At 48.8% G+C, this 15,898-nt stretch overlaps 1 protein-coding gene across 1 annotated transcript in view; it reads left to right on the plus strand.

The window, feature by feature from the left end:
- Nucleotides 1-361: 361 nt before the first annotated feature.
- Nucleotides 362-15,898, plus strand: part of LOC142765357 (uncharacterized) — a 66,831-nt gene continuing 51,294 nt past the window's right edge. The window contains exon 1 of the mRNA XM_075866156.1: nt 362-683. The gene's annotated coding sequence lies outside the window, so the exon portion shown is untranslated. The remainder of the gene's footprint in view (nt 684-15,898) is intronic.

Here is a 15,898-nt window from a genome sequence, read left to right on the forward strand (position 1 = left end):
CAAGCCTCTAGCACTTCGCCTCCATCAAAAGGAGACCGCCGCGGCCGGTATGCAACCCGCTACCTTTGGTTCGGCAGCCGAGCACCATAGCCGATGTTACACAGTGACGGAAAATTTTTTACGATAGCTCGTGTTAGCTTTTGTCCTGTGTTGTGTATTTTATTCTATGTGTAGTATTGAATTTGTGCGACGCAGCTTAGCATTAGCTAATAGTGAGCGTTTCGTTCTCGTAAGCTTCATCTCTCGGTTTCTGGATGCAGTGGGGGAGCAAGAAGACGGCGGTATCCTCGAGGGAGGAGGTGGAGGTGGAGGAGGTGGTGGAGGAGGTGGTGGTGGTGGCGGCGGAGGTGGCGGTGGCGGTCTACCAGCCCCACCAAGTATAGCTCCAGGCGGCACACCTACAGCGACAACCGGTGATGAAGGGCCTGGAAAAATTACTAGGCGTCCTTCCACACCCCCTAGTCCTCCGCCAGCGGCTCCGCCAGTGGCTCCACCAGTGGCACCACCAGTGGCTCCGCCAGTGGCACCACCAGTGGCTCCACCAGTGGCTCCACCAGTGGCTCCACCAGTGGCTCCGCCAGTGGCTCCACCAGTGGCTCCACCAGTGGCTCCACCAGTGGCTCCGCCAGTGACTAGGCGTCCCGGCCCCATCACGGCCAAGCCGAAAACGCGCAAACCGTCGGGTGAGTATTTGTTGGAACAGGCAGGCAGATGTCAGTGGCATAGCCAGGGGGGGGAGCTTATAGGTTTTCAGTCCCCCCCCCCCCCTGAAAATGTTTCTTGCTTTCATGCACCACCGACCAGCGGCGCTGCCCGGGGGGTGAAAGTTATTGGGCTCAAGCCCCCTCCTCCCGCGCGTTTTGAATTTTTTTTCGTGCTTTAATACATCGCCATCCGAAATAACCATCTCCGCTGAAAACCACACAAGATGACGTCTAAAATGAGTTTTTTTTTGAACCCGACAAGCCAATGGAGTTAGAAAAGTTCTGGAAGGTGGCTGTTCTGCAATGTTTATTTCAACCATGCAGTTTGTGAAACAGTTTATGTAATGGAATGCAACCTTTTTGACCCATCATAATGCAAAGTAGCATGCGGCGCGCCACCTCCGTTGACCGGAGCACCGGCTTGGGTGCGAAAATATTTGTGTAGGAGGGAAGATCCTTTCAGTCTAACCTTGTCCGCGTCAGGCGTAACTGGCAGTATCTCTCGAACAGTAGAATAGATGGCACTGTCTCTTAGTACTTACAAACTGGTGAGGATATTTCATACGGTGCTGTACCGCTACTCTCCGAGTGACTGCTGCGTTGGCTGTGCCTGTGTGTGCGGGTAACTAGTGAATTTCTCTCTCACGCATCGTCGTCGTACGTGCGGGATTGTTTGTGGGGCATGGACGAAGTGGAGCGGCGGCCGTGGAGAGCCAAGAGCGTTGCCGTACGTATCAGTGTAATGGTGGGGCATGCAGGGAGTGGATTGGCTCTTGCTCGTCACCAGACAGGAAGACAGACGCACAGATGAACGAACGGAAGGACGGATACACGGATGAACGCGTGGACAGACGGACGAACGAATGAACGCTTCGCCTCTCCATTATTAATCACTCCATAGATATGCTACGATTCTTTTTTAGAACCGCGAAGAGCACTGGAAGCGGGAGTTGTTTTCCGAATGTTACTGTGGAGGCAGCTTCGTTGTTCTGTATCGTGGCCTGGTGTCAAAAGCTTTTGTTTCAAGGCCAAAATGGAAGTTTTGACTGCAAAAAGCTCGGCTGAGAACCGAGACCAATTACTGTTCCCACAGAAAAAGCTGCATGTGTGCTAGCGACCTACGTGGTTACCTTACATCGGTTGTCAGTGTTATTAGATGCCTGGCAGCTTTTTGACTAGCCTATGTAACGGTGTCCGTCCGTGTTTCCGTGTCAACGCGCCACACCACGCTCCCCTCGCCGCAAGTGTTGGGGTGGTGTCAAGTAGGTTACGCCTTCCCTCGCAGCACGTGGTGGTGTCACTCTTCCTCGCCTGCCGCCACTCACCGCGTGTCACTTCTCTCTCACTTCACCCTCTCCACCGCTCGCAACGTTCTAGCGCACATCAAGTGAACGCTCTTTCAGCTCGTTTATTTGCGATGTAGAGGACGCCAGAAAACGAACCTCCTTCGCCCGCCGAAACATGCACCGAAGTGATTTGGGCTAATCTGGCCGTCGTCGGTGTTCGAAGTTACACAGAGCCGATTGCGTTAGTGAATGGCAACGTCGCACCCGCAACAGTGACGAGGCGCGAGTCAAAAACGATGATTGCGTCCATACACAACGCCACTGCTTCGCATCCGATCAGGGTTCCCTTTGAGAAGATGGTGACGAAGGATGGAAAGTCACCTTGCCAGCAACAAGTTGTCGTCCCCATCGCTGTTTACAGCACACCAATACAAACGCCGGATGATTGTCTTTCTCCAGCCTAGCACAATCTGACGTAGCTTCGCACGGCCTAGAGAGAGTTGATATCTTCTTCCTCGAGCCTATAAGAATAAGTTCTAAATATCCATGATGTTTTACTGTGCATTACATCTATGACCTGAGACCACTGCACTTGTACTTGCACACACTATGCTGAAAGCATTACACCACTTGCATTTTCCAATGTGCCACAAATCAAACAGGTGCTTTATGTATGGATGGTACTTCTTGAGAAAAGCCTTGATCTCCGATTGTCTGTCAGTCACAAGAAATATGACCACATCCTGCTTCGTTAAATAGTTAAGAGCTATCTGCAACCTTTTTGTTCATCCACTTTGTTGATACTTAACACTTGATGATGATGAAAAACATTTATTATAAAAGAGAGAAGAGAGAGGTACGGGGCCAAAGCATGACCCCGCTACATGGTCGGCGTCCTTAGTCCGGGACACCGCATGACGAGGCCCCTACTCGCGCCCGTCTCACCAGAGCCCGTTGAGACTCTAGTGATGAGCAGTTGAGGAGGGCAGTCTCCCATGCCTCTCGGGAAGGGGTAGGGGAAGGGGGTAGGTGGGGATTTTTCGGACATGCCCATACCATGTGGAAGATATCACACGTCTCCCCACAGTATGGGCACTGCCCATCTGTGTTCGCATCGAAATGCTTTAGGATTGCAGGACAGAGTAGAGTACCTGTCTGCAGGCGCCTTAGAGTTCGCTCTTCCGCCTTACTCAACCCCTTTGCAGGAGCCGGGTAAAGGCGGTGAGTGTCACGATAATAGGTCAGAATTTCTTTGAACCGCAGCAGCGGTCTATTGGCCTCCGAGTCATAAGAGCCAAGGTGAGGAGCCCGGTGGGTAAGCGCTCGGGCGGCCGCTTCAGCGGCCTCATTACCTCGTAAGCCCTGATGGCCAGGAGCCCATACGATGCGTTTCGGGGCTGGATCAGCGAGAGCCCGTTTTAGAATTTGGCTGGCTAGGGGGGATATCTCTCCTACCAAGTAATGAGTACATGCTTTCCGGGAGTCCGTGATGATAACTTTCGAGTTGGGGTCCGCAGCAGCAAGCGCTATCGCGACTTCCTCAGCGCGCTCTGGATTTTGTGCTCGGAACGAGAGCCCATTGACATGCTTTTCCCGGTGAACTACAGAGGCCGTGTAAAATCCCGTGGGCGAAGGCCCTGCTATATCTACGTAGAATACACCAGGTCGGGAGCCGTGTTGCCTCTCAAGCGTGCGAGCCCGCGGCTGTCTTCTGCTTTCGTGCGTGTGCTTATCCATGTTACTGGGGAGTGGAGCGACCGAGAGCATATGCCGCCACAGTTCCGGAATACGCTCCGCCTCCTCTGCAGTGCAAGTGTGCTGTATATGTAAGCGGTTTAGCAGGCGGCGCCCGGGAGCCGTCTGCACGAGCCGCGTATATTGATTCATAAGGTGGGCCTCCCGCAACTCCTGGTAGGAGTTGAGCACACCTAACACCCTCAGTTTGGCGTTGGAAGTGGCCACCAGGAGATCCAGAGCTCGTTTAGTAGCCTTACGAATGATGGCATCTATTCTTTCGTCTTCTTGCTTGTTAGTGCGAAGGTATGGGACGGCGTAGAGGATCCGGCTAGTCACGAAGGCATGCGCGAGCCGAAGCGCGTCCCTGCCCCGCAGACCACCCCGCTGGTTGGAAACGCGGTGGATCATGCGCCCTACCTGTTCGCCTATTCTCTTAAGTTTTGCTATAGTGGAGTCCGGTCTAAGTCTGTGGTGAATGAACAGGCCCAGAACCCAGAGCTCCTCCACCTCTCTGATGGGAACCCCAGACAGGGAGATGTGTATGGCTGACTTATCTCTTGGCTTCGCTCTAACGTGCAGAAGCTCTGATTTGTTTGGAGCACATTGGAGTCCACAATCGTTGGCATACGCCTCGACTATGGATGCGGCCTGCTGAAGGCGTTCCTGCATTTCACCAAGGCTCCCTTCAGTGGTCCAGATTGTAATATCGTCGGCATATACTGCGTGTTGTGTGCCTTCCACCCTGGCCAATTCGCTTGGAAGGCGCATCATAGCAATGTTGAAAAGGAGTGGTGATAACACTGCTCCCTGTGGGGTACCCCGTGTTCCCATAATGTACGGGCCTCGTCCTCGATCCGAAGAAGTGCCTGGCGTTTAGAGAGAAAATCTCTGACATATGCAAAGGCCTTAGCCCCACAATCAGTGGAGCTCAAGTTAGCCAGGATGCTGCTGCGTTTAACATTGTCGAAAGCCCCCTTCAGATCAAGGGCGAGGATGGCTTTATCATTGTGTTGCATACTTATGGGCTGTATGACGGCCCTATGGAGCTGGAGAAGGACGTCCTGTGCAGACATGTGTGGGCGAAACCCAAACATGGTGTCTGCAAAGAAGCCCTTGCCCTCAAGGTATGGGGAGAGGCGATCCCGTACCATCGTCTCCATAAGCTTGCCCGCGCACGAAGTCAGTGATATGGGCCTCAGATTTTCCGTATTCACGGCCTTGCCTGCTTTGGGGATAAAAGTCACAAGTGACGTTTTCCATTCGGAAGGGAGCGCACGGCCGTCCCAGATCTCGTTCATGTATTCCAATAAATGGAGGTAGGCTGTGTCAGGGAGGTTTGCCAACAGCTTTACTGTTATGCGGTCCAGCCCCGGAGCCGTACCCCTGCGCATTTTAGCTAAAGCCGCTTTAAGGTCATGCAACTCAAAACGGGCATCGAGTTGGTGGTTAGGCTTACCAGAGTACGTGTACGCCGGCCCAGGCGGGTCCTCCGTACGACAGAGATACCTATCGCACAGAGCATCCGCAAGCTGTGCCGGAGTGCCTTGGTGCCCTTGCAGAGCTCGCCGGAGCTGCTTCTGCGCCTCCCCTTTCGTTTGAGAGGGGTCTATGAGACTGCGAAAGAGACGCCATGTCCCCTTCGAGCTCATCTGACGAGCTGCGGCGTCGCAGCGGGCTATCCAATTTGAATCTGAGAGTTGGGCAGCATACGCTGCAGCTTGTTCCGTGAGTTGGGCTATGCGGATACGTAATTTGCGATTAGTCTTCTGCTTTTTCCAACGTTTTGTTAAGCTTCGGCGCGCCTCCCACAAGTGTAGGAGGTGAGTGTCAACTGCGGGGATTTCTTCGTTGGTTTGGAGGGTAGTAGTAAGTCTTTTCTGAATGTTGTTTACGTGTTGAGCCCATTCTGCATAGCCTCCAGAAAATAGTACGGGAGGGATAGTCTGATTGCGAAATTGGGTCCAATCGGTCAACTTGGCTTGACCGCATTTTTTATGAGCTGACTTTTCCAGGAGTGTGACCCGGAGAAGGCAGTGATCACTGCCTAGAGAATGGCCCAAGTTCTCCCAGGTAGCATCCTTAGCGTTTTTTACGAGAGAAAGGTCCGGACACGTGTCACGGGTTACCGAATTCCCCACTCAAGTGGGGTACGCCGGATCCGTGAGCAGCGTGAGGCGAAGGGTGGAGATAAGCTCCGCCAGCTTACGTCCTCTGGCCTTCTCGTAGTGATAGCCCCAGTGAAGGCTGGGAGCATTGAAGTCTCCCACGATCACTAAGGGGTCCTTGTCTGCCAACTTGATCGCCCGGAGGAAGATTTCGCTAAAAGTTACGCGGGGCTTATGCGGGGGGCTGTATATATTTAGGATGTGTATTGACTGGTCGCGACGTCTGAGAGGCAGTACTCTGACCATTGTGTATTCTTGTTCAGTACTTAAGTTTAAATCGACCTGAATCGCGGTATATGCCTTGTTCACCAGGATGCATGACGAGGGCCCCCCCCCTGGAAAGTGCTATAGCCAGAGAATTTAACGTCCAAACCGGGCTCCTGCAAAGCAAGCAAGGCAGGCATGTTTCCGAGGGACTGCAAGTAGAGCTGAAGGTGCGACCGTTTTTTCCAGGCTCTAAAACCCCTGCAGTTCCATTGTATAATCTCAAATTTTTGTAGATATTTAGCTTGTTTATTAGATCGGCTAGCCATCTTTTAGTATTTATTTACGGTGCAGAGGACCGGTCCGTATCTGGAGCCGGCCCCGAAAAGCCTTCTTCTGCTGCCTGACGGGAGGCCGGCTGGCGCTTAACCTGCGGGGAGTCGCTCTGAGTGGTGTTTTTAATTTGGGCGATAACCCAGGGCTGCATGGCTTTAAGGACTGAGTTAGAGACCTGCGCTACAATTTCGGGAAGTGCTTGCGTTAAGGCTGCCTTGAACATGTCCTGAAAGGACTCGCGGACTGCCGACATGATTTGAGTGAGGAGGGCTGCCACGCTCGCCTCTAATTGCTCGGTTTTATGCTCTAGGGACTCGATGCGACCGATGGATCCGGTAATGGAAGCTGGTCCAACTACCGTGTCCGCGTCCTGCCGCGAGACGCTAGTGAGGCGGGATGTGACGGAAGAGCCGTCATCCCCGTCCTCTGCCTCGGCTTCCTGCACTGGCTCGGATGACCCAACCTGCTTCGCTTCTAATTCCTGAATTTTGCGCGCAAGAATTTGGTTCTGGCGCCTGAGCTCCCCTGTCTGCTGCTGTAGGGCGGTTTCGGTAGGGGAGGGAGAAGAGGAAGGTCCAGAGACTGCCCCACCCCAACAGCTCACCTGTGCTTGGACGGGTGTCAAGGGTGGGAAGTCCTTGACCAAGGCAGGAGGCCCCGACGGGGTCCCAGGCTTTACATTGGTGGAGTGCTCGGTGTCGGTCTTCTTGAGTTCTGGCTTATTCGACTTGGCGGCTGGTGCTTTCTTGGGGCCAGTCTTGGGAGTCGGAGCCTGTTTGTTCCCCCCGTTTCCCCCCCGTTGTCCTCGGCTTGGATCCGCGTGGGGATCCCGACTTGACCGGCTGCCGGAACCATCCAGCACAACCGGGAGCTCCAGTATTGTGGCCACCGCCGCAGAGTAGGCAGCTCGGAATGCACTGGTGTTCCGTAGGGCCGTCAGGAGTAGCAGCAGGTACCTGAACGCCGCAGCTTGTGCAGCGGCCGGGCTGCGGGCGCGGGCAAGTATCTGCTCGATGGCCCACTGTGCCACAAAGTGGGCATGCAGGCACTGTCTTCTTATACAAGCGAACAGGGAGCCGCTCGCAGTTGTATAACACCGTCCGTGGCACCTTGGTCCCCGCGAAGGTGATCACCGCAACCGGGGTGTCCCCAAGCTTGCGCACAGACACTATATTTGGCTCAGCACTGAGCTTGCTTTTCACAGTTTCGGACGTTTCGTCTTGAGAGACATGCACGATGCGCCGACAGAACTCACCGGAGAGTTTGGGATGTCCCCGGAATGTTAGCTGGCGGCCCCCGACTGGCAGCTTAATGTCCCCGAGGAGTCTCTCGGCGGCGTCCACTGATTTGAGCGTGCACACAAGTACATTCTGATCCCAGAGGGGCCACACCGCAAGTCCCACACTTGCGTCGGCTCCGAGGATGCTGCGGACTGCAGCGCCGGCTTGTCCAGGACCAAACGTGGCCTTGAGGTCGAGCGTCTCACGCGGTTTCAGCACCACTATGATGTCGTCTTCTTCGATGCGCGGCGTGTTCTTCGGCCGCCACTGGAGTTGCTTGACGCGCTGCGAGGCGACGCTCGGCGCGTTCTTGCCCTGTGCTTGCTGAGGGCGAGACGCTGCTTGTTGTTTGGCTGCAGGAGCCCTGGCGTCTCTCGAAGCCACTGCTGTGTTCTTCCTTCCGCGCCAGACGCGGACCATATTCTTGAGGTACTCTTCCTCGGTTGGTAGAGGTGTCTCGGTTTGAGCGGTATCCATCTGTATTATCTGTATGGACTCCGGATCGTAGCCGGTGACTTGATTTGGAGACGCCATTACCGGGGAAACCCCGGGCAGGGCCAGCGCGGCCCTTACTGCGGTTAGGCTTAACTCCGCGGTGGTTTGGCGAAAGCTTCAAGTGACCAAAAAAGGGTTAGAAGACGGCCCACCTGACAAGACGTGATGTCTTCGGTTGCGGCTGACGTTCTTGGAGACGGTGGTAGAAGGCTTGCAGGAGAACGACTTGATGTGACGCAAATAATTGCGATATTTCACAGAGCCGACGTGGTATGCGACCGCTCCCGTCGATCGACGCCAGCGCCCCCCCTTAACACTTGAGTGGACCGGAGGAAAGTTGAAAGTTATTCAATTCAATGAGGACATAGTGTGTTCTATTTCATGCAACTGCGAACCGAATAGGTTGAAGCACATTTTATAAGGACTATATGAGTGCTTTAGTATTCACAAGACATCTAAAGCACCGTTTTCGGAGTACTCTGCTGCCATTTTCATGAAGTGTTTACTATACTGGCCAACATAAATAAAATTAAGGAGTACACGGGTGCCTTGTACCATTTTGAAAGCATAACTTTAGTCACTGTACATCAATCTTGACTTTAATGATGAATTTTATGGTTCCAATGTTGAAATGCTATTGCGAGGTAATGACACAGGTCGTCAAACTTTCTCATTAGCTAAACCAGTTAGGCTCATATTGAGTCGGAAGCTTGAGCGATTTCAGTAGAGAAAAAATGTTGCCAAGAGTGCTCAATTAAGCCCCAAGAGCAAGCTATATTTCTTCAGTGAGTCTGAAGTCCATAAGCTTGCTGACCTATGGCCCTAACTACTCATCTTCAGCATTACCATCAACCTTATATACAATGATATTTAAACTGGCACCAACAAATCACATAATTGCACTTATAAAGAGCCAATGATAAAATTTAAAGCTCGAGGTGTGTTTTTATCTGTATGCTAATCTATTTTCGACAAAATATCAATTCTGTCCGTCACATGAGAGCTAAATTGTTTCGAGGCCAAAGAGCGTACCAAAGCCCAAAGGTTTTTCAGCACCGTAAGACATCAACGCTAGTACGATGTCTTGGGCATGACTCACAGCATTCTTAGTGATGGCATCGACAATAAGAGTATTGTTATCGTGGCGCTACGTGGCAACACTCTCTATCTTGATTCCCGGCCCTCGTCGTGCCACTTTTATTGATTTAATGAAATTACAAGATAAGACAGGTGAAAATGAAGAGCATGATTTGACGTGTGCTCGTCAGGCAGCATGTGCGTATAAAAAGTGTAGTTGCGTTGTTGGAAGCGTGAAGCAAGCTGAACGAGTGTGCCGTTTCACTGCATGTACACCGCACGGCAACACGACCACAAGCTATGAAAGTGGATTAGCATATAGGCAAGCTAACAAGTACAATGCACATAGACCTAATAGTACAATTTCGTTCATCCGAAGACTGTGCGCTAGCGTAATGCCAGGTTACAGCAGCCGTAATCATGAGAGGTCACGTAGGCGGGCCCATCTGGCAGCTCAAAGAACCCTGCAAGCAAACAACAGAGGAGGCCATGCCACAACATTGTTATTGTAGAATTGCAGCATGTTCTGTTTCTCGGCTGGTGTGCATTTGCTATACCTATATTCAATAAACCACTTTGGGTATACCAGAATACCGCCCATGCTAATACAGCTAATACAGCTAATCGAGAGATATCAGTGAGCGTAGTCCAAGCGTCGCCACCGGGCATCTCATCATTGCTTGGAATGGCATCGATATTTAATCGCTGTTTTGCAAAAGGTCGAAAAGAAATGATTCGAGCTGTCGGGAACAATGGCGATTCAGAGTTCCAGAATGTCGCTATCAACACTAGTCGACACTTTCGATGGCAATACTGGTGACAAGGCATGACTAAACGTGTGCACCTAGCAGACGAAGCGTCAGCTGAGCATCTGAACCTCTCATCACTCCTTTCTGAGGAATGTAGTCAGTTAGGGCGCGCTCTAGAGATGACCGCAAAGAAGTTATGCCAACGCTAAAACATGGCCAGGTTGCCAACTGTCTTGACTCGAGCTAGGTACCGGCGATACAAATTGGAGCAAGCCACGTGCGCTACACTTTGAATAAAATGTCAAAACAAATCAAGACAAGAGGCAAGGGAGGTGAAAGGCATAACGTAGTAGTTTTGTCACGAATCGCTGCTAGGGGGCTGATCACTGTCAATGGATGCAAAAATCTTGGCATGCGTGAATTTGCCGTCAGTGTTCCTTTAAAGCAACGCTGCTTAGAGATATATGCATGACATGTCAAAAGTCCTGTTCTGCAATTAAGTTATTTAGGCATTAACACTGATTATTGTTTTACTATGCCTTTTCTTGGTGTTTTCATAGCTATCGAAAAAAATGCAGATAAATGGTGTAAAACGGAGTGGGAGTGGCATAGCGTAACAATATCTAGCATAGCATAGCGTAACAATACCTTGTGCATAACAACATCTCACGTGATCAAGACATTACACAATGCTTTGGCATTTCAAATAACTTACAGATATACACAAAAAGAAAAAAGTTCACAAATTTCATATGTATATTTAGAATAGAAAAAGTTGGTTCCAAATCTGCATGTTACACCGCAAATGTAGCCGAAAGACGATAGTCTTGTGTCTGGAGAAAGTGAAAAAAAAAACGTTTATTTGATGTTCATGCGCAATAAAATTGGTGAATGGTATTCTGGAGGTGCTGCGTCAGAGTGCCTCGAGCGTGTAGCGGAGGTGAACGAGCGCATAGAGGCACGTTAGACACAAGTGCCATCTGGCAGTTATCTTCGAAAACGAAGCCGTGCAGCCCGCGGAGAAAGATGCGCGCCAGTCTCGGAGGTGATAAGGTGTAGAACGCAAAGCGACGGGTAGGTGCCACCACCGTAACGTCGTAGCAAAGCGTTGGAAACACGCTATTGAGCATCGCGTTGCACTGTCAGCGCAGCGCGACAAACGCGACATTCCTTAGAGTTACTTGTGCGCGCCTCTTCTAGTATGAAGGAAGACGTACAAAACTTAGAAGTGTTGTTATGGTGCCTCAGATATGTGCAATAATTGCTTTTTAATTGACAGTCGCACAACTAGGAACGCTAAACCTTGAGCAATATTGGTGGGCGATGCGAATGGGGTTGGCCGTTTAGTGCCGTTTGAGATATTGTTGGGGCGAACAAACAGACAAATGTACAGACAAATGTGCAGACAGATGCACACAGACAGTCAGACAGACAGACCAAAATTTTTCCGTCGAAGGTCCCCAATAACGACTACCGTTTTTAGTAAAAGCAGTGAGCCTTCACAAGTTCATGTGCAGGACTTTGTACTCGTGTCAATTAAGGTGTACGCGCCAAATTCCGAAGAATGACAAGGTGTGTCACACGTTCCATCGCATGCAAAAGACAGGGGCTACTGTTTATGCCTTTTTAAGGAGATTCATTTGTTGTGATAACCAGGCCTACTAAACAAGGCAATGTTTTCATATTCACTGAACAAAGCTTTCCAGTGTGTGTTTGAACTTACATTACGTATACTGAAGATTATGTCACATGCTCAAAGTTTACACCATAGCTCACATTATATGTTCATACTGTGAATCTCTAGCCATTAGAGCTGTTAGCAAATACTTCTTAATATATATCTTGAACATTATTGTTGGGCGGCAGGTCTTTTTATAAATGGCCAATAGAAGGGCAGTAAACAACACAAAATCTGTGGTTACTACAAAAAATAAAAACTGTTACAGAAAAACCTCGTATTGTTAGCAATTTTCGGTGAAGATATATTAAACGAGTATTGACGCCATTTATTGGAGGCATTTTTGCAGTGCTACACAAATATTTGAATACACAGACAGCTTTGAGAAGTGTGAGGCTCAGCAAATGATCGTAATGTGATTTACTTGGTTATTAAGTTAACTTTTCCGTAGTGCTCGTACCGACATCAACAGTAGCTAAACATAGACTATGCTACGTATTCTGGTGACCTCATGCAGCTAACTAGTTGGCATGATGTGAGGCAACAAACCTTCCAAAATGGCGGCTTGCGCATCACTAAAACATCGAAAATGGTCATTCGTGGGTTGCCAATGAAGTCGCGGCGTAAAGCGGCCGTGTAAATATCATGATATCTTGCCTAAGCACATGACCAGAATCTCATAATACCATTTTGTGATATTTGGCAACCGTAGGAATTGAAACTAGCTTTCAAAAACACACGGTAGTTACTCTTTCAGGGCACACACTTGGCAGCACTATTTCTAGACTCCTGAGGGCTTTACCTGTAATATTACGCAAGAAAACATCAACGAATGCATTAAGCACCTGTTACTTCCCTATAGGTCCCTATGCACCTGTTACTTCCCTATAGGTCTTATTTTTCACTCAAATAAGATCAATAAATGTGCAAACCTGCTGCACGGCTGGAAGAAAGTAGCACCGCTGGTACGGGAAGTACTGCGTTTTTTGTAGACACTGTACTCCCATCGATCACAAAAGCCGAATAACTTCGGTTGGGCTGCTACCAGCGAAGAGGATCGCAGAGCAGAGAGGCACATTTCCAAGGGGCTTTTTGGTTACAGGTTGGCTGCACCATTTCATCACTTGCTTTTTGCTGCATGTCGTGGTCGCACAAATCATAGTTCCACTGGATGTCAAGTTAACGGTGGTCTCAGCCTTTCCACAAGCCCGGCACTTTTTTGAGAAGTTGCATGAGGCATGAATGAAAAACAAGATATTTTTGTCATCTGGCAAGCTTTGTACAGGTACTTCTGGTGCTCATGGCCTTTGCAAAAACACACAAAAAAGGAAAGTGTGGCGCACCCTTGAGTTTATGCAATTTCAACAAACCTACTGATAGCTGTTAAAAAATGAATATGCAGCTAGCATTTTAAAAAGCTTCAGCAGGGGTATAAGAACATCTGTATCCACTATGAAACATACCAGGCAAGCCCTTCAGAAGGCACAATAAGGTTACCCAGAATCACTGTCACTTTTTTCCAGCTCATCAAACGTATTAAGATTCATTTGCATGGTCCCTGTAAAATTTCAAAAGCTTTGTTACTCATTCGAATAAACTGGCATAGACACAAAACCGTTACATGATAATTTCAAATATTCTATTGAAGGTAACTGCTGCAGCACAATTCAGGATATTTCGCTTAGATATTCTTGAAATGCTCTCACACGGTGATGTGCTCACTCAATATGCAATATACACTAAATTGTACTAATTTAATTTGCACTAATTCTACTGATTTGTGCTAATTTTTCTAACGACAAGTTTGTGAATTTGAAATCGAAATTGCTGCATTCCGAGACAAGGTGAAAGAGCATCAGCAAACCTTGCCTTGTGGGCTATGTGTGATCAACATAATTCATTGACCACCAATTAGTCAAGCTGCACCATCAGGACGTGTGGCTGTTCATATGTCTGTGAAAATTTGTGAGAAATAAGTCACTTCTTACTTTTCCTCGGTGTCTGGTTCATCATGCATAGTCATCACAGGCATATATGTCACCTCAGTTTGACCTAAAGAAACAATGAAAGAAGTAAGTAACTGTAATTGTTTAACTTTTTGTAATTTTCATTGCACATGTCAATGCTGTATGTCCCACTCGCTTGTATCAAGAGCTGGTGCACATACATTTTGTTTTGGGCCTAGAACAATGGTTCCGCTGCACCTGATGCAACTCATTCATATCATCTGTTATGATGTCACTTGTGGGCATACCACTGTCCCGGACAAGCACCCTATCGGTCTGGATTCCTGGCATATAAAAAATGGTTTGATGCTAGTGTGCTAGTGCTATCTTCATCACTAGCAAAAATTTCTCACCAATTGAAGGGTTCTCAAAGTGGGTCTGAGTAGCCACTGCGCAGCAACTGAGATACGTTGGCACGCCAGCGCAACGTGTATGCTGTGTTGTGGCACACATATTCGAAACTGCGAGTTTACTGCTCCGCTGGCATGCTGGTGGCTGTCTGGAGGCTTACACCGATGTCAGTATATACTGCCTTCCGAAGAATGCTCCGGCTGCTCAGCTGAACAAAGAGGTCTTGGACAACCAATGAACCAACCATAAGGTAAAAGCACACTGTTAAACAATGCATTGATCAGGCAAGACAGGGGGAGGGAAAATAGTGTGGTAGTGGAGAGGCAAAGGAAGGAGGTCATCGCTGCCGCGGCACGTCAGTACGCGACAGTTTAGTTCAGTTTACAGTAGCCAAGAACTGCTCCTTCTCAATATAATAACGCTAATGAGACTGCAATGAACCAACAAGTGACACAAAAACTAAACATCTAAAACGATGCCCCCGAACAGTATACCTGATTGGTCTCTATGTTGAACACACACACATGCACACACATATTATTCATATTTTTCCCAATACATGGGCCACATAAGCTGTAAAGTGAAGCTTCGGGCTAGTTGTTTTTGCATTATGAAGTAGCAACAATATTCTAAACGAAAACACACAGAAGAAACGACACAGACAAGCGCTGACTTTCAACGGAACTTTTATTAGGCACAAAATGAATATATATGTGGAAAGATTTTTAATAACAAAAACATAGGAAGATCTTTTTAAAGGGATGATTACGTGCAGCTTTTCATAAAAGAGAAATATTTTATCGATAAACACGCAGATACCGTTGATGCATAATGAACCTTCTTGGGCAATATGGGTAGCTTCAATCTTGGCCTGACTGGAAGGTGTCCAAATGACCATCTTCGTGAGCACAATAAAAATGTGCACAATGCTAAAGAAAGTTTTCAGCTATTTATTGCTCTTCCTGCAAATGCACCCACCCCGTCCCGTTAAAACAAACCGCAATCATTAGCACACATCAGGGCCACTGCACTTGCGAAGTCATACAGGCCACCCATATTGAACAAGAACGTTCATTAGGCATTGGTATGGCAGCTGTCAGTTTATCAACCAAAGAATGGTCTTTTTTTTTTTTTGAAAGAGCACGTGTTATCATCTCTTGAACAAAATCTTGTCATGCTTTTGTGCTTTAAAAATTTTTGCCACATATATATTCCTGTTATTTTTGTTTTTTTTTAATAAAAGTTCACTTGAAAGTTAGTGCTTGTCTGCGTCATTTCTTTTGAGTTTCCCGTTTGCAATATCGTGCTGTTCTTACTTCATACTCCACATAACCAATTATCGCCCCGATTTGTGTCACGCGTTACTCTGCATGCGAACTGATGAGAACCGCTGTCCGACATAAACAAGAGTAATCTTGCACGCGTAGCAACATAACTTGCCTTACTTGGTTGCTGTTTGGCTGCCTCCCCTAGCTGGTACTGCGGCTGGACTTCTTTTGCGTGCACGAACACTGTTGGCACAGCTTCTTCCTTTAATCTCCTGCGAGTGTTTGGCGGGGTGAGCCCGAATGCTTTCATCAAGAGCGCGCTGCATTCATAGCCTCCCCCCCCCCCCCCAAAGTGAAAAGATCGGAGCACACAGAAGTATTTTTACTGGCGGACCACTTGACACGCCCAACTGCACAAAGCCACTTCTCCCGAAGAGTGCTGTTGGATGGAAACGAATGCACACACCCTTGGTGTTCTTCACTTTGTTCTCGCAAACTTCAAGACAGCACCGGCTCCCACCTTTTTCGTTTTTTACCGCGTTGTGGCACACATAACCGAAAC

The sequence above is a fragment of the Rhipicephalus microplus genome, chromosome 6 (assembly GCF_043290135.1).
Source record: "Rhipicephalus microplus isolate Deutch F79 chromosome 6, USDA_Rmic, whole genome shotgun sequence".
Lineage (NCBI taxonomy): Eukaryota > Metazoa > Arthropoda > Arachnida > Ixodida > Ixodidae > Rhipicephalus > Rhipicephalus microplus.